This window comes from Cetorhinus maximus, chromosome 18 (genome assembly GCF_964194155.1).
Source record: "Cetorhinus maximus chromosome 18, sCetMax3.hap1.1, whole genome shotgun sequence".
Lineage (NCBI taxonomy): Eukaryota > Metazoa > Chordata > Chondrichthyes > Lamniformes > Cetorhinidae > Cetorhinus > Cetorhinus maximus.
Window position 1 is genome coordinate 89,809,866 of NC_135896.1, and position 18,032 is coordinate 89,827,897.

Here is an 18,032-nt window from a genome sequence, read left to right on the forward strand (position 1 = left end):
AATCAGTCAATATGACACCAGATTCTGCCAATATGGGTGACTTAATTATTACTTTTGACAAATTCTCGCAAAAAAAAGGTTTGCGTTTACATGGTGCTTTCCATAATTTTCCAGAGCACTTAACTGCCAATGAGGTATTTTTTCAAAGAACACATTTAAATCCCCTCAATTTAAACTTAAAATTTAGGAAATGGGACAGCCAATTTACATGCGGCAAGCTCCCACAAACAGCTATACGTTAATGGCCAGATAATCTGTTTACATGACGATGATTGAGGGTAAATATTGGCGAGGACATTAGGACTCCTGCTGCTCTTCTTCAAAATAGTGCCCTAGGATTTTTTACATCCTCCTGAGAGGGCAGTTGGGGCCTGAGTTTTAATGTTTCATCTGAAAGACAATACCTCCGACAGTGCAGCACTCCCTCAGAGCTGCACTGTCAGCCTCGGCTTTTGAGCTCAAAGTTCTGGAGTGAGGCTTAAGCTCACTTTCCGACTCAGGGCGGGATTGTAACAACTGAGCCACAGCTGACACACAAATGATGTAATTCCCTCACTTCATTCACTGCCAGCTGCAGAGGTCTCTCTGCACTGCGCCTCTGCATTCGCCTGTTGGCACAGTGAAAGCATATTTCCAACAAACACTCCCTCAGATCTACTTTCCGTGGAGTCATTCCAATATGTTGGGTTCCCTAGCGCAGCTTCTGAACACCTGAGTGTGGAAGTAAGAATTGGGATTTGATCATGAGACATCCAGAGTTCACAAGCTCAGTCTCCCTTCAGCTTCCTCACCCATATAATATTTTTGCTGTCAGTGACTCCACAATGAGCTCAACACTGTAAATGTTTACAGCTCCCCAGCTAGGAAGCTCAAGCAAACTGGTTTTTTTCTCCTTTTAACTCAATCACCAGTCAGTTTCAGACTATGCCTGTGTAACTGTGTCCATATAAAATGGGTTAATCGTTAATTGTGTCTCTATATTTTTTAGATGAATAACTATGATTTTTTTAACTAGAATGCACTGTGCTTCATATGAAATTATTTTCCAGGGAATTTTGCCCCATGTTCCACTGAAAATGTGGGTCTCCGGGTGTCGGGCAGGCTATTAATCCTTTTGTGCATTGGCTTGAGGTCAAATTAGACATAAGGCACAAAAACATAAGAAACAAAGCTTAACCCCAAATGACTGCCCCAAATGTGAGCTCTCAGGCTCAGGCCATCTCTGGGCACCACTGTCTGCTGCTCAAGTACTTCACTTCAGGAAAATGAAGTCAACCTTGAATCGTTTCTACGGGCAGAATTTTACGACAGCGGGATTTTACGTTCCCGCTGAAGTCAATGGGGTTTATAATGGCTCCCCGCATTTTACAGCCCAGTCCCCACCGAAACAGAGCCATAAAATTCCGCCCAATGCCTTTCCATGCTGGATCTTGGCAACAGGCTAGCTTCTTCATATAATCAGAAGAAGAACCAACATTGAAGTGAGTTAGGTTTTGTATTTTTCATTCATACTCATCATGCTGTCGCCTACAACTCATGACTTTCCCCACAGCTTAAAACAGAAGACCTCATTACCCTCCTCAGCCTTTGTTTGTTCCGACACTCCAGATGCTTCTAAACCCTGTTTTGCCATTACCTAAGACGTTTGAATTAATTCCGCTCCTACCCTTTACAACTGTGATGGTGTCCTACAGCCTGGGCCTTGTCCCAGTACCTAGCTCTGCCAACTAAAAAATTCAAAAATTAATAACAGACACAAAATTAAAGCAACTAGAAAATCTCCAAACACATAAACAATACTGTTTTTAGTTGGAGATTTGTTACTAGGGCAGAGATAATTCAATTTATTCACATTCATTCCATTCATTTTTATCTAGAGTAGTGGGTAGAGAATTAATGTGGCATGTCCATGGCAGGGGAAGTTCCTCTTTCCAGTTTGGGCCTCAAGCAGACCTGTATAAATTAAGATAAATTATAAGTAATTTTGGAGTGGGTAGAATTACTTTTACGTTCCTTTACTTTATTCATTCATGGGTGGCGTCGTTGGCAAGGCCAGCATTTGTTGCCCATCCCTAATTGCCCATGAACTGAGCAGCTCGCTAGGCCTTTTCAGAGTCAACCACATTGCTGTGGGTCTGGAGTCACATGTAGGCCAGGCCAGGTAAGGACGGCAGATTTCCCTCCCTAAAGGGCATTTGTGAACCAGGTGGGCTTTTACGACAATCGATGATAGCTTCATGAGAATAGTCATTCCAGGTTTTTTTTAAAAATTGAATTGACCTTAAATCCCACCAGCTGCCATTTTGGGATTTGAACCTAAGCGCACAGAACATTAGCTTTTGCCCCAGGAATAACAATCCAGTAACATTACCATGACACCACCATCACCCTCCAATTGTCAATCCGATACTAACACATGGGGCGGAATCAGCCCAGAACTGCGCCGAGTGTGGTAGCGAGCATGAAAAAAGCTGTTTTACCAGCCGGTCACAATAGCGGGTTTTTATACCTCATCATCCCATTCCCGGCGGGTCCCGCCTCATTAATTATGCATTCAAGGCAAACACCCTAGATCACTGGCGGGCGGGGCTCAGATTTGCCCACCACACTGTGGCCTCAGTGTTTCCTCACTCCGGCATCATATTTAAAGTGCACCAAAGCGTAACCTACTTCATGTTCAGTGCGTGGGGGCAGGCCCCGCTCGCCGATGTGTAAAATGACGCGGGGTGATGTCGGGCGTGCGTCCTGACTTCACCGCGCGTCATTCCGATTTTCAGTTCGGCGGACGCACACTGGAGTCGCTGCGTCCCCGCCGAACTGTCAAAGACCTATTAAGGCCATTTAAAAACTAATTAAAACAATCACTGGAGCTGCCCGTCTAACCTTAAGGTTGTCGGGCAGGTGAAGAGCCCAGGCGGCCTTCGCATTTGTCATGAAACCTCATCCACAGGCGAGATGAGGTTTCATGAAGGATTTAGAAATCCAATGAATTTTTTAATTAAAATTCATTGACATGTCCCAGCTCATGAGACACTGTCACATGAGGCGACATGTCTGGAAATTTCATTTCTTTATTTAAATTTTGAAAAATGAAATTAAACTCCCCGAGGCAGCTCTGTACCTCAGGGAGATTTCTGCGCTCTCTCACACGCATGCGGGAAAATGGCGGTGCACAGCCGATCACGGGCACCGAGCAGCTGCGCGCCCACCTGTGCCTGTTCCTGCTCAGTCACCCCACCAAAGGGGGGGAAATTCTCCCCCATGTCTCCAGACCAGGACTGCTCCAGGTGACAGGTGGCCCCGAAAGCAAAGGTGACGGCAGCCCCCAAATTTACTGACGTCTCTCTGGGACGCCTGCTGGACGCAGTGGAAGGCCGCCGCAATGTCCTCTACCCCCACTCTGGCTGCAGGAGGTCCACCAGAGTCACCAATCTGGCCTGGGAGGTGGTGGCAGCGGCAGTCAGAGCCACTGGAGCACAGAGGAAGTCACTCATCCGGTGCAGGGAGAGGATGAATGGTCTCATCCATTCCGCCAGGGAAAGTCAACCACCTCATCACTCTCAACTCACACACTCCCCAACCCATCACACATCCACAGGGATCTCACACCTCAATGGGCAACACCACTAACTCTCACACACACCCTCACATCTCCATCAGGCTCATACCCTCTGGAGCTCAAGTCCTCATCCCGTCCATGGCTCTGCTCACCACACAAACATTCCACACAGTGTCATAAATCCTGCTCACACTCTCTCCATGCAGAAGAAGCTGGCTCACAACAGCAGGGAGAGGTCCCAGACCGGAGTTGGAGTGGCCCACATTAGGCCCCTCACTCACCTTAAAGACCATACATCGTGCTGACTGGTGATGATGTGGACTGTGCCTGTGGCGATAGTGAGGTCAGTGTGAACACCCACGTGAGGACCCTGCATCACATCATCCCCCTCTCAATGCAACTGCGAATGCTCTCTCTCCTGCTTTTGACTCTGCTGCGGTGCACTAATTATCTCTACTTTGGTTCACAGGGAGCTCTGCCAAGCAACCGACACCCTCAGCCAGCCAGTCCCTCAGCTTCATCCAGGTCCTCACCTCCAGCCAAGAAGACACCTCCTCCATTGAAGAGCTGGAAATAAGCAGCCTGGGAGACCCGTCACAGCGCTTACCCACACCCTCCACCAGCGCAGAGACACACACCTCGATAGGACCTAGAGCTAGAGCAGGCTCGGGTTCACAATTTGCTGGTCACCACATGGACATCTGTCCGCAGCAGGAGGAGGCAGGTTCAGCCAAGCTCCCCGGCACTCGGTGAGCTGCTGGGGAAGAAGCATCTATGAGGCCCGAGTCAGATGACGAGCCTCTGGGTTTGGCCTTCCAACTCACCCTGGAGAGTCAGCAGAACGTGGGGGAACCTCACACAAAGATATTGGAAAGCCCTCAACAGAGTGGCACATGAGTCAGAGGAGTGCTTCCGCCTGCTCTCTGATGAGGTGGTGCCCAAATGTGCGCGTATTGAGGTCTCCATGGGGAGGCCCTGGTCCAGCAGGAAGTGGAGATGCACAAGGACCTGCACTCCATCGCGGTAGCTATGGGTGAGTTCCTGCAGTGGTAATGTGACAGGGAAATGGGGCACCTCGACATCCCTCCAGGTGCTCCTTCACCTCAAGGAGTCAGGTTGGGGCCCCCCGGAACCCAAGGGGAGGGGGAGCGGCAACCCAGCTCCCCGCCTTTTCCCTTCACCTAGTCACCCATTTCCTTTTCCCCACCACAGCTGAACCCCTTGCACGCCCCTCTCCGGACCCCTTCCCTTCCTGGAACTCCATCCCTCCCTCTGGATCCCTTCCCCCCACCCAGAACCCCTTCCCCCCTTGGAACCTCTCCCCCCACAGGACCCCCTTGGAACCCCTTCCTCCCCCATAAGCCCTTCCCACCACCCTCCCCCACCGCTTAGTCTTCCCTTCCCCCCGGACTCCCCCCACCACTTAGTCCCTCCCCCTCCCTGACTTCCTCAGATACCATTATTTTTGCCCCACCCTTAGTCCCCCTCACCAAAACTCCTTCCTCCGACCTTACTTCTTCGTCTCGCCTTACTCCTTTCCTGTTCCTGACTCCCTCAGACACCCTCACTTCTTCCTCCAGCTTTACTCCTTCCTCTTTACCGACTTCTTCCTCCACCCTTACTTCTTCCTCCACTCTTACTCCTTCCCCTCTTCGCACTCCTTCCTCTCCCCAGACTCCCTCCTCTCTCACTCCTTCCTCCCTCCGGACTCCTTCCCTTCTCTGCACTCCTCCCCCCCCCACCCCACCCACCCGAACACCTCTGCACTCTTTCCACCTCCCTCTCCCTCACACCTACCTCCCCAGTTGCCATCTTCTCCCCCGTTACCCAATCCCCCCCTGTACCTCCCCAAAACCTTAGCCCCCGAAACCTTCATTCCACCGCCCCCCCCCTTCCAACCTCACCCCCCCCCTGACCGCTCATCCTCTCCCAGTCGATCCTAGACCTTCCTCTCCCACCCGCTCGACCATCATCCATTGTGAGCATCAACAGTGACTTTCCAACTTCCGTGAGCTGCTTCACAGCAGAGCCATGTCCATGAGAATCCACCCACCATGCCATGGATGTTCCTCCAGGATCCCGTTGGTGTCGGGCTCCAGCCTCTTCTCAGACGTCTGCGAGGTGAGCAAGGCCCTGGCGGTAAGTCACGACTTCTGTACGTCAAAGTTGTCAAGACATCTTCGGCACCATTGTGCTTTCTCGCTGAGGTGGGCGGATGATCCAGCAGGGGGCACGGGGGGTGAGTCCAGCGGGCTGGCCTTATAATAATATGCTGGTGCATTACAATGAGGTTCCCGACATCCGATGGCAGGGAACGCGGCCCACCACCGACAGGCGGAGCAGGCAATCACAAGCTGGTTTCACGACGCCATTAAACCAATTTCTGGCCTTCTCACCATATTGTCTACTCATGCCATCGAACGCGCCCGACGCCAGCGAGCACGGAAAATCCCGGCCATTGACTTGGTAACTTCAGCAGCTCCAGCATCAGAGCAGAATTGCTGAGAGAGGTCAAGCATATTGAGCTGCGCCCAGAGCTCAGACAGAGAGTAAAGGCGGAATGAGTGGTCAAGTTCCTGCCTTGGTTGGTTAAGTATAATTCTTGTTTCTTACTAAATTCTCTTGATTTACTGCATCAAAATATTTCCTCTTGCCTTTGTTATAATCTCGGTCGAGAACAGTAACTATTTTTTCTAAAAAGTAGGCAAATTCAAAATCCCAGTTATTTACAAAGAGAATGAAACCACAAGATCCCATTAAAACAGAGGAATTTTTACTATACAAGAGACAACAAAACAAACATTAAATACTGTCAATCCTATACGCTAACATCTCAGAATTAGCATGAATTAAACATGAATTAACAGACAAATCGTGGTGGAATGGAAACTATTAACTGCAAATTAAACAGTAAACTAAGACCAATCTTATGAATTGGCTCAGCAATCCATTCAGGTTTTAGTGATCACAGTGAGTCACAAAGTACTTCAAACTCTGTCTTCCTCATGAGGAATTTCAGACCCTCCTTCTCGGAGCTGGTCTGAACTCCAGCCAACAGCAGTGCAGAACCAACCCGAGTTCCATGGGCATGGTCTTCACCACAACTGGTACATGTCTGCAGAACCTTGTCAACCTGGTCTAGATGGCATGGATCTTCCATTGTTATCTTCAGCTAACAGAAACAGCTGCAACAACTTCTTCCCTTTGCTTATTATCAGCTTTTGGATCTAGTCCCTTATTCTTGAGTCTTCTTCACCTCGCCTGTTCTGCTCTGGTGACCTCAACAACTGTTACTGTCCAGCTTGGACTGACTGTGTCCTTTTATATCTTTCAGCAGAGTTTAGTTTTGACTTCCCAACCTCAGCTTGCTCCCGATTTCCTTAAAGACAGGGAGGTTCAGTTTCATTTCTGTGTTTACCTTTACTGCTTTCCTTTCAGTTTCATTTTCAGTTCAGCTTCTGTTTTGAGATAGGGTCTGCCTCAAAAACCATAGAAATTAAGTGTAAAAATACAGGTTCCCTCACACCTTATTTGTTTTCGTCTTGTTGAACTCAATCTGGAGTGAGCCCAAAAGCTTACAATAGGTGCCTGAATAGCAGTAGCACTGAATAAGGTGCCTTAATCCCAATCACAGGACAGTTTTCACCCCCTTTGTCCCTCCATCAATCTGTCCACAGTCTCTAACTGATTAATGTCCAGGCAGTTTGGAATTGTCTTGTCGCCCTTATGCATAATATGAAGTCTCTTTACTCAGCTGCTTGAAAGAGCTATCAGACCATATTTATGCAGCGACACAATGATCTTCTTGCTTCTTTAAAGGGCAGCTGTCACGATGGAAAAGTTTCCCCTGAGAATCTTTATCACGTCTGTATACGGCTGAGTGCACAATGATATGATGATTGATGTTGTTATGTCTGGCAGCGTACGCTGTTTCTTTTTATAATACGCTGGCAAAAAAACTGATCCCATTGCAAAAGAGAAGAGACAAATGCATCAGGAATGTCACACGGCAATGATGCAGCATCTGCTACAGTGAGAACTTTCTCTGGCACCCACCAAAGTGGATGTTTGGGAGTGATTCTGAACCTGGCACAGAAGCTGTCAGAAAGGCTCCCAATGTAACGTCCGTTTAAAGGAAAAACCTCCTGAAATGATGCACCAATTGTCCTAAAGGAGCTTTATAACTACAAGGTGACGCTCTTATTGTATGGCACCTCGTTGCTTTATATTGGCTTCTATGAACCACTGTCAGGAGCATTTACATTTCGAAAATGTTGCAGTTACATAAGAGAAACTACTTTCTGTGGATATTTCTTGGACCTCGGAGTTACACAAAGAGAGAGTGTAAACGTTGCCATTGTTACTGAGCTGCTTTCAAGTCATTCAATGGGTGAAATTAAGGCTGAAAACAATCCAACTTGCTTCCAACGAACGGCAGCATTTTATAGCCTTTCTCTTATCATTGAGAAGCCGAGGTGAAGGGCCACAACCCACACGGCACAACTCCAATGAGAAAAAAAAAGAAAAGCTTGTATTCGTTTACACGCGGCCTTCCACAGTCTCCTAGCACCTCAGAGCGGCTGGCAGCCGATACAATACCTTTGAAGCGGGGTCACGAGTCGTAAAAGGCAGCAGCTAAGTTGTGCACAGCAAGATCCCAAAAAAAACAGAACCGTGGTTCAAACCAAATCATCTGGTTGAGGGAGAAATATTGGCCAGGATGTACCCCAAACAGAATTTGCTCTTCAAATAGTGCCAAGGGATCATTTGTGTCCAACTAGGCGGGCATATGGGACTTCGATTTAACATCTCATCTGAAGGATGGCATTTCTGACAGATCAGTACTGCATCGAAACATCAGTCTAGACTGTGCGCTCAAGTCTCTGGAATGGGACTTGAGTTCCCAACCTTCTGATTCAGAGATGACAGTGCTACCACTGAGCCAATACTGAGGCAAGTAAGACAGAAAACAGGTTAAATCAGGCAATAGTAATTATCTGATTCAATGTTTGAGTTTTAAAATGATGACAGGCTGCGGGAGGAAGATGTCTAAAGGAGGCATGTCACTGTATAATGTTGAGCTCCTGAATGAGATGAAGCCAGAGTCAATGATGTTATCATAAGTCAGCACAAAAGCAAAATACTGCAAAGGCTGGAAATCTGAAATAAAAAACAGAAAGTGCCGGGAATCCTGGAAGGATGGCCTGAAACGTCAACGCTGTTTCTCTCCACAGATGCTGCCTGACCTGCCGAGTGTTTTCCAGGGTGTTCTGTTTTTAACTTGTGCTGCTAAAAGGTCACAATTTTAAAAGAGTGAGGATGCAGGGAGGAGGAGGAGAGTACAGACTGATGAATGTGCAGCTTAGGAGGAACAAGTGTCAAAGTAATGATCATATTTAATATTAAATATGATGAGAGGGACAGAGACAGGGAGATGAGGACACAAGGGGAAAAGAAAGTGAGGTAAGGTGAGATGAGGTAAGGTGATGTGAGGTGAGGTGAGGTGAGGTGAGGTGAGGTGAGCTGAGACACCACAATCACTTACCAGACAAAAACAGGGAATTTAATTTGATGGTTTTGACCTATGTAACCAATCCAATAACAAATCCAATTTTGCTACTGGACATCTCGAAGCTGAAGGTGAAACCTTGGGCAGAATTTTACGGCCTCGTCGCGGTGGGGGTGGGGCCAGAAAACTCAGCGAGACATTCAAAACTCCACTGAGGACCGGAAGATCCTGCTGGCAGAAGGGACCGTAAAATCCCGCCCCTTCTCATCGGCTCGGGCAAGCTGCTGGAGACGCTAATGCATTTTTTAAGAAACACGCGATGCAAGCTACGGGTACCCAAATTTTTGTTTCCGATGTGTGCTTACAGAGCTAAGCATGCACTTTGATATTGAGCGCAGCCTGCTGTACTTGACAAATCCTGAATCTCCCCTTCAGCTATTACTGCAAAATTCCCTTCCCTCGAGGTAAGGTTGTTGCTGCGTCTTTGTAAATCGCCTTATAAAGGCAGGGGTTTGGCAAGGTACCTGGCAGCTCTCATTGTTAATGGCAAGCGGTTGAGATAAACCTCTAATGCTGCCCCCCTCATGTACTAGAACTTTGTTGGCTGCTGACAGCTCTCCCTGAAGGACCTATTCTGCAAAGCCATTTCTCATTCTTGTTTGTATGCCAACTCTTTCAGATGTGCAACTGCATAAGCTGTCCCTGTGGCATCCCTTGCAACAGCTTAGGAAAGCCGAACACCTTGTGTTTGATGTTCGTGCGTGAAAGTCAAAGCAATAATAAAAGTGCGCTGGCAGGACTCTGTTTCTCGCTTCACCCAACAAGAACATTATCAAAGCAAAACTCCGTGGATACTGGAAATCTGAAACAAATACAGAAAACGCGGGAAAAGCTCAGCAGGTCTGGCGGCAGCTGTGGAGAGAGAAACAGAGTTAACGTTTCGGGTCCGTATGACCCTTCTTCAGGACATTATCAACTTTATTCAGGGTCCAAGGGCAACTTATTGGCAATGTTTGTAAATCAGCAAGTCAACAGATAAGAAGACCTGCATGGATCATAGGGTTTGTCAAATCCACGGGGGGCTTCCTAAAGGGAATATATACTTAACAAGGTAGCAAAATAAATCCGAAATAATACCAACAGATATGCTGGGCAACAGGATAAAAGAGCACTGGTTCATGGTTGTGAAGGGAAAATTAGAGCAGACATTTAGAAGTATCTCTTTTGCACAGATTGGACTGCACATCTTATTTGCACAGATTGGACTGCGTATTTGTTTGTACAGATTGGACTGCGTATCTTTTTTGCGCAGATTGGACTGCATTGTTTTGCACAGATTGGACTGCGTATCTTTTTTGCACAGATTGGGCTGCATTTCTTTGCACAGATTGGACTGTGTATCTTTTTTGCACAGATTGGACTGCGTATATTTTTTGCACAGATTGGACTGCGTATCTTTTTTGCACAGATTGGACTGCGTATCTTTTTTGTGCAGATTGGACTGCGTATTTTTTGCACATATTGGACTGCGTATTTTTTTGCACAGATTGGACTGCATATCTTTTTTGCACAGATTGGACAGTGTATTTTTTTGCACAGATTGGACTGTGTATCTTTTTTGCACAGATTGGGCAGCGTATTTTTTTGCACAGATTGGACTGTGTATCTTTTTTGCACAGATTGAACTGCATTTTTTTTTGCACAGATTGAACTGCATAACTTTTTTGCACAGATTGGACTGAGTATCTTTTTTGCACAGATTCGACTGCGTATCTTTTTTGTACAGATTCGACTGCGTATCTTTTTGCACAGATTGGACTGCATATCTTTTTTGCACAGGTTGGGCTGCGTATTTTTTTTGCACAGATTGGACTGCATATCTTTTTTGCACAGATTGGGCTGCTGTCAGGAAGGATGGTTGAGAGCATGACACTGGTTTTAAATAAGAAACAGCTAGATGTTATCAACAGGGGAAAAAAGAGGACCTGGGTGTCAGTCTTGGCTCAGTGATAAAATGTTTGCTTCTAAATCAGATGTTAAGGGGTTCAAACCCCACTCCAAGGCATAATCTATACTGGCACCAATGCAGTACTCAGGGGGTGCTGCACTGCTGGGAATGCTGTCTTCCATTGTTGGTGGCAGTGAAAGATGCCATGAAAGTCTTCAAAGATTGGGGGAGTTCTCCTGGCACCCTGCATGATATTTACCGAAAATACAATACTCAATAATTTATCTCGCTGCTGTTTTCTGGGTGTAAACTGATTGCTGAACTTCCCTATGCTGCATCATTGACTACATTTCAAAAGTACTTCATTGGCTGAGAAACACGTTGGGATTTCATGAGGTGCCATTCTGATAAATCTCCTGTGCATCCTCTCCAAAGTCTTGATGTCCTTCCGAATGTATAGTACCCAGAAAAATACTTCAACTGAGGCCTAACCAGTGACTTACAATGTTTTGGCATATCTTTCTTGCTATTATACTCCATACTCTATTTATAAAACCAAGGATCCCATATACTTTTTAACAGCCTTATCAAGTTGCCTTTCCACCTTCAAAGAATTGTGTTCGTATACTGCCCAGGTCTCTCTGTCCCTGCACGTTCTACAACTACAGCAGTTAGCATGTGTTTAAATTTCTCACACTACAGCTTTGCCCACTAGCACCGTCTTTCTTGGGAAGATTGAGCTCAGACTATATGTACTTGGAACATTCACAATGTTATGAAATAGTTTACGGTCTCAAAGGTAAGATTTTTCAAAAGTGTTTAGGGGATGGGTTTCCTAGGGAGACACAGGCAATCTTCAAAGAGAAAGAGAGATCACAGCACAGTCCTGTTAATTGGATGAAAGATGACAAGCTATATTGTATTCAGAAACCAAGAGACAGGGATTTTGTAAATTATATATCTGTGTGTATGTATTCATATATAATATATACGTATGTGCGTGTGTGCTTTAATAATATACAAATATAATGTTTACTTACTTTGTTTCTCTTTTCATACAATGAGTTGCCCATTACGGTTTGTACTTTGGTGATGATGTCTTTTTCCAGAGATAGGATGCCCCATTGTATAGGGTCATTAATCTCACAACCTAGCCAAGCTAGGCAAATTCTCCAGTCTTCCTTGTCCTCTGAGGAGATGGGATAGTCCAAGTCCTGGACTCCTCCAATTTGCAATTAGCCAGCGATTCAATTCCTTCCTCTCCCAAACACACAATACTCCATGGGCAGCATTTTCTGGTCGCTGAGCGGGGGCAGGGCCTGCTCGCTGATACGTAAAATGATGCGGGGTGATGTCGGGTGTGCGTCCTGACATCACCCCGCATCCTCTAGATTCTTAGTTCGGCGGGCGCACAGCCGACTCAGTTGCGCGCCCGCCAACCTGTCAACGGCCACTCAAGGCCATTAGTGAGGTACTTAAAACACTTAATGGACCTGCCCATCCGACCTTAAGGTTGGCGGGCAGGCCGGGAGCCCTGACGGGCTTCAGAAAAAACATGAAACCTCATCCACGAGCGGGAAGAGGTTTCATGAGGGTTTTAAAATCTTAACATACTCTTCAAATAAAAGTTATGGACACGTCCCAGCTCATGTGACAGTGTCGCATGAGGGGACATGTCAGTGAAATATTTTCTATTCTTTAATCTGTTTTTCACATTTGAGCCGATCTCCCTGAGGCAGCACTTAGCCTCAGGGAGATCTGTGCACTCTTTCGCGTGCATGCACAAAAGAGTGCACTCCCAGCTCAGGGAATCCCCCCCTTCCCCCCGCCTGCACAGGGAGCGCAGAGCACTTCTGGGCGTACGTCACGATGGGCGGGCCTTAATTGGGCCACCCACGTAAAATGGCGGCGCAATCAGGAACCCGCCCGCCCGTGCCTGCTCCCGCACAAGCCCCCACAATGGGGGGGAAAATGCTGCCCCATAAACCATTCAAGAAAGATGCCTGTATACTTGTCGTTTTCTATTGTACTTGACTATTCAAATTTACTCATGGTTCTACCCCAGTAACGAGATCAGAGGATGTTGGTGTTTCTGACTCCATTACATTCCTATTAAAACAACAATTAGTAGCTATCATATATTTTAGATATGTATGGTCGGTAGTTCCTCAGGTTCAGTGTCACTGGGCACTCTTATAAGCAATGTTCACGCTCCTATCTTAAATATTTATATTAAATTTTAGCAAAATCCAGGGATTATAACAGAGCTCTTACACTGTACATCTGCTACTGAAATCTATCACTGTCCGTATGGTTCTCTTCTCTCAGAATAACAGGCCAAAAAGCATACTGTCAACGTCTGACACTGAATTAACAAATGGCTTCATTCACATGAGACAGGTGAATATATATGTAGAAATCACACAGTTCCCTAGCCTCCTTTACAGGTATCATAAAAGCGTCTCTCACTTTCTCTGAAGACACAGACAATAAATTATATTTGTACATAGACTCTGTTTACTGCAATCCGGCCCAGCTTCTGAACCGACTGGCAAAAAAAACTTGAACAACGTTTGGCTGCTGCAGCAAAATTAATACTCGTTGACTGAACTTCTTGTACCAAAGAAATACAACTGAAATCACTTTAAAGTTATACAGAAACAAAAGGCAATAGACAAATGCATGCCATAATAACGTTAGATCTATTGATATTGAATGGATAACAATCTTTGCAAAGAAATCTGTGATTGAATGTAATAGCTCCAACCAAGTAAGGAATTAACATCTTGGCCTCCTTATTCTGCTTTCCCCTATTTCCTGGCAACTTGTAAAACTCTTGCAGCTTGCCTTTCTGGACTCAGATTGTTGCTTTTCTGTTGAGAAATACACTGTGTGATGTTGGCTGTTAGTCCCATCCTTACAAGATGTTTCCAATGAGGCCACATACAGCCAACACAAACAAAAATCCAATATGCACAAAGTAAAACGATAAAAGCTATCGCCATGTTGTTTACTTTTCCTGAATAGCTGAAATATTGTTGATGTGTTCACCCCGAAGTAGCATGGTAATTAAGAACAAAGGATCTGGATCTGACAGTGCAAACACATCCACAGTACTGGATTCATTGAATGCAGTGTGGCCTAAGCCTGCTGCTCTTCCTGCTTTCGGACTGCATTCAACTACATCTGGTAGAGCACTTTAATACTTTAAAATGGAACTAAATCAACACAACTTTGCAGCCTGGCCTTTACATTCAATTGAGTCCCACAAATCCATTTATTAATATGTGTAAGAGTCTGTATGGCTATTATGCTGCTAAATAATAATTGCTCTCTTTGCTACTCTGTAATAAATTACAGTATGTTTGATATTTATTTTAATCAAAGATTGGGCAATAACTCTTTCCTTTGACGTAGCTTCTCCACAATTAAAAATGGATTATACTTTAAACTCTTATTTTGATGTAATTGCCTTCCCACTGAGCAAATTAGGCAGCTTGCAGTGCGAAACAGAATAAAGAAAATTCTATATTTAAGAGATGGAATTGCTCATTAAGGCTAAACACTTTGTCACTCTGTTAGAACGTGCATATTTGTATTTCCAAAACCCAAAATCCATTCGATTCATGGTACGAAGGAGCGCACAGCATTCTATGCTTGCATTCCAACCTGACTGAAGCTTTGATGGTCAATTAGCAAACAAGTAGCCAAAATTACAATCTCAGTTTGCAGTATCCTTTCAAGTCTTACTCACCATCACGTTCACCCTCGATGAAAGCATTAGCCGATCCACTATAGTTTAAATTAGTGTTTCGTCCATTAACTTTCTTGGTCAATGCTGGGTTTGCTATTTCATGACACTCCATTCTCCAGTTAGAGCAAAAGCAAAGTAGCCTCCAACCCTGACTATCACTCCATTAGACTGGTTCTCCCTTTCTACCTCTTCCAGTTCTAACTAAGGGCAGGATTGTCCAGTCAGCAAGCGGGCCCCACCCCCTGCGGAACTCCCGACGTCACCGCGCCCCATTTAAATTTCCAGGTAGGCGGGGGCTCAGCAGAATCAGCTGTGCGCCCACAGACCTGTCAATGGCCAATTGAGGCCACTGACAGAGTCATTAAACTAATTAATGGACTTGCCCGTCCAACGTTAAGGTTGGTGGACAGGCCAGGAGCCCCAGCGGGAATTAGAAAAAGCAATGAAACCTCATCCACGGGCGGGATGAGGTCTCAGGTAGGTTTTAAAAAATGTAATTGAAGTTTTTTAAGAAATTATGGACATGACCCAACTCAGGTGACAGCATCACATGAGGGGACATGTCAAAGAATTTTCTTTTTCTATTTTTAATATTTTTGACAGTAGAGACGATCTCCCTGAGGCTGCACTTAGCCTCAGGGAGATGAGTGCGCTCTTTCATGCGCATGCATGAGAGAGCACACTCCCAGGTTTAGGGATTTCCCCCCCTGCGTGCATAGCACTTCCGTGAGGACGTCACACTGGGCGGGCCTTAATTGGCCCACCCACGTAAAATGGCGGCCCGGAGGCGCACCTCCGCGCACCCGCAATTCAAATTCGCCCCGATGGGGGGGAAAATCCTGCCCTAATAATGGATCTACTGACCTATCACATCTCGTCCTCCATCTGTACAAATATTTGGAAATCTGGGTACGATGTTTGCCATTAGTGGATTATGTTATTGTTTTCATTTTTCCATGAGTAACCCCTCGTCTCTCTTTGGCAATCTAGCTTGGCACAAAAGTGTATGAAATTCACCCACACTCAGCCCAGAGGCCGTGAACCTGAATAGAGCTCAGCAATATCTGAAACTTGGCCTTGTAAACCTAAATCAAGCCAGACCAAAACAACTTTAAAATAAAAAGGGTAGTCTTTTAATATTTTTTAAGATCTTGCATTTTGCTTTATTTTAACTTTGATTATCTGGTTTGATTATTTAAGGGACCTTAATTGACTGCATGCGAAACTCATTCCAAATTAGAACATTTGATATCAAATGATCGATTTTGAGTGTATTTGAATGTAAAAATTATGTCAAAATTTTCGGGTAAATTATCTCCTGGTATCTTTTCTTCCAAGACACTTTACCAGGTTTTTAAAGGTACAAAAACATTACAAAGTTTCTTCAGAGTGCTGAAGGAGAGTCATCCTGACTTGAAACGTTAGCTCCGTTTCTCTCTCCACAGATGCTGTCAGGCCTGCTGAGGTTTTCCAGCATTTTTTTCTTTTTACTCCAGTTTTTGATCTGATGGGAAGAGCTTTTTTTTCCCCCCCTTGGGTGAAAGAGCTAAGGTTCTCCACATGGTCTTCCTCATCTGTGTTTATCTTGTGATCTCGGAATACATTGGAAGAGCTGAAGAAAACATCCCACTTCAGGAGCTGAGTGTGGCATCCCTGTGTTTTTTTTCAATCTGAGAAATATTCCAATACGTTTGAAAGAGGGAATCTAAAATCCCTTAAGCGTGAAGTGCACAAATATCACTGTAACTAATCTTCATTGCCTGGAATTCATTTCCCACTGAAGTGTATAAAAACTTGAAGCTGTACATTTTCAAGGAACAACACTGTCAGGCTGATGTGCCAGTGTGATTTCTGCACTTTATTGATGCTGTTTAATAGCAGCTGCAATCGTGAATATCAAGCAACTTAAACTACGTAGCTTCAGAGGTTCAGAGTGAGCTCAGACTGCAAATGAGAGCTACCACAAGCAAACCACTAACCTTACAGCCACCTTTCGGTCTTTGACTTATTTTTGTCAAACCTCGCCAACGTATCCTCGATTCCTTCATATAGACGGTACTGACATCTCGCACCGCCATGTGGAATTCTGAATTCAAAAGTTCAATGGTGTGAAGTCTCTGTGCCAGTAATATACGCATGAAAGCAACTAATAAATTCTACAACAGCTCCATGCTGGTTTATCTTCAAGCCTCCCATCGGTAAGACGGGAGACGCCAGGGTGAGTTGCCATCTGAGATTCATTCCCTTTGAATAAAATCGAATAAAATCATGTGTTGCATTTTCTTTCACAAGAGCTGAAAAGGAAACCCTGGCTTCATGCATGATTTAAATAACAGCCCAGCAAGAAAGCAGGAGCGCTGAAAATAAATAAAACTCCCCCTCTTTCGGTAATTTGGGTGAGTTCTCTGATGGCCTGGCTGAAAACGAGAGATCATTGACAAAGCTAACGGTCCTAGTCGTGGGTCAACCATGGGAGGCAGGAGGCAACGTTAAAATCCTACGGGCAGAATCTTCGGCTCAGCGAGTGGGGGCGGGGCCCGCTCGCCCAGGCGTAAAATGACGCGCGGTGACGTTCGGATCACTAAGGTTTTCAGTTCGGGCGGGCGCGCATCCGACTCGGCTGTGCGGCCGCCGAGCCGTCAAAGGCCTATTAAGGCCAGTTAGCTATCAGTTAAATCAATTAACGGAGCTGCCCGTCCAACCTTAAGTTTGTCGGGGGGCAGGCGAAGAGCCCAGGCGGCCTTCGCATTTTTCATGGAACCTCATCCACGGGCGGGATGAGATTTCATGGAGGTTTTTTAAAGTCTTGTAAAAAATTTTAATAAAATTAATAGACGTGTCCCAGCTCATGTGACAGTTTCACATGAGGGGACATGTATTAAAAATTTTTTTTTCCCTTTATTAAATTTTTTTGCACTTAAACTAATCTCCCCGTGGCAGCTCGGTGCCTCAGTGAGATTTCTGCACTCTTTTGCACGCATCCCCCGCCCGCACAGGGAGCGCTAGCGCTTCCGGGCGCGTCACGCTGGGCGGGCCATGTAAAATGGCGGCGCGCAGCCGATCGTGGGCGGCGATTGGCCACGCGCATGCCCATGCCTGCTCCCACCCAACCCTCCCCACTCCCGTCCCCACCCCCAAAGGGGAGAAAATTCTCCCCTTTTTCTTCTGGTAAAGACAATGCCACAGGTGACATAGGATAATCCAATACTAACAGAATTGTGTATGTGAATGGCATCATTGTATTAATTACTTGCTGATTACA

The 18,032-nt window shown here is 45.7% G+C and overlaps 1 protein-coding gene across 3 annotated transcripts in view; it reads right to left on the minus strand.

Moving 5' to 3' along the window:
• The window catches only part of slc8a3 (solute carrier family 8 member 3), a 514,840-nt gene that overhangs the window by 327,789 nt on the left and 169,019 nt on the right, over positions 1-18,032 (minus strand). Inside the window, exon 1 of one of the 3 annotated variants that reach the window (XM_078563166.1) lies at positions 14,771-14,915. The exons of the other annotated variants lie outside the window; for them this stretch is intronic. The gene's annotated coding sequence lies outside the window, so the exon portion shown is untranslated. Of the gene's footprint in view, positions 1-14,770; positions 14,916-18,032 lie in introns of those variants that run through there. 3 annotated transcript variants of the gene reach the window in all.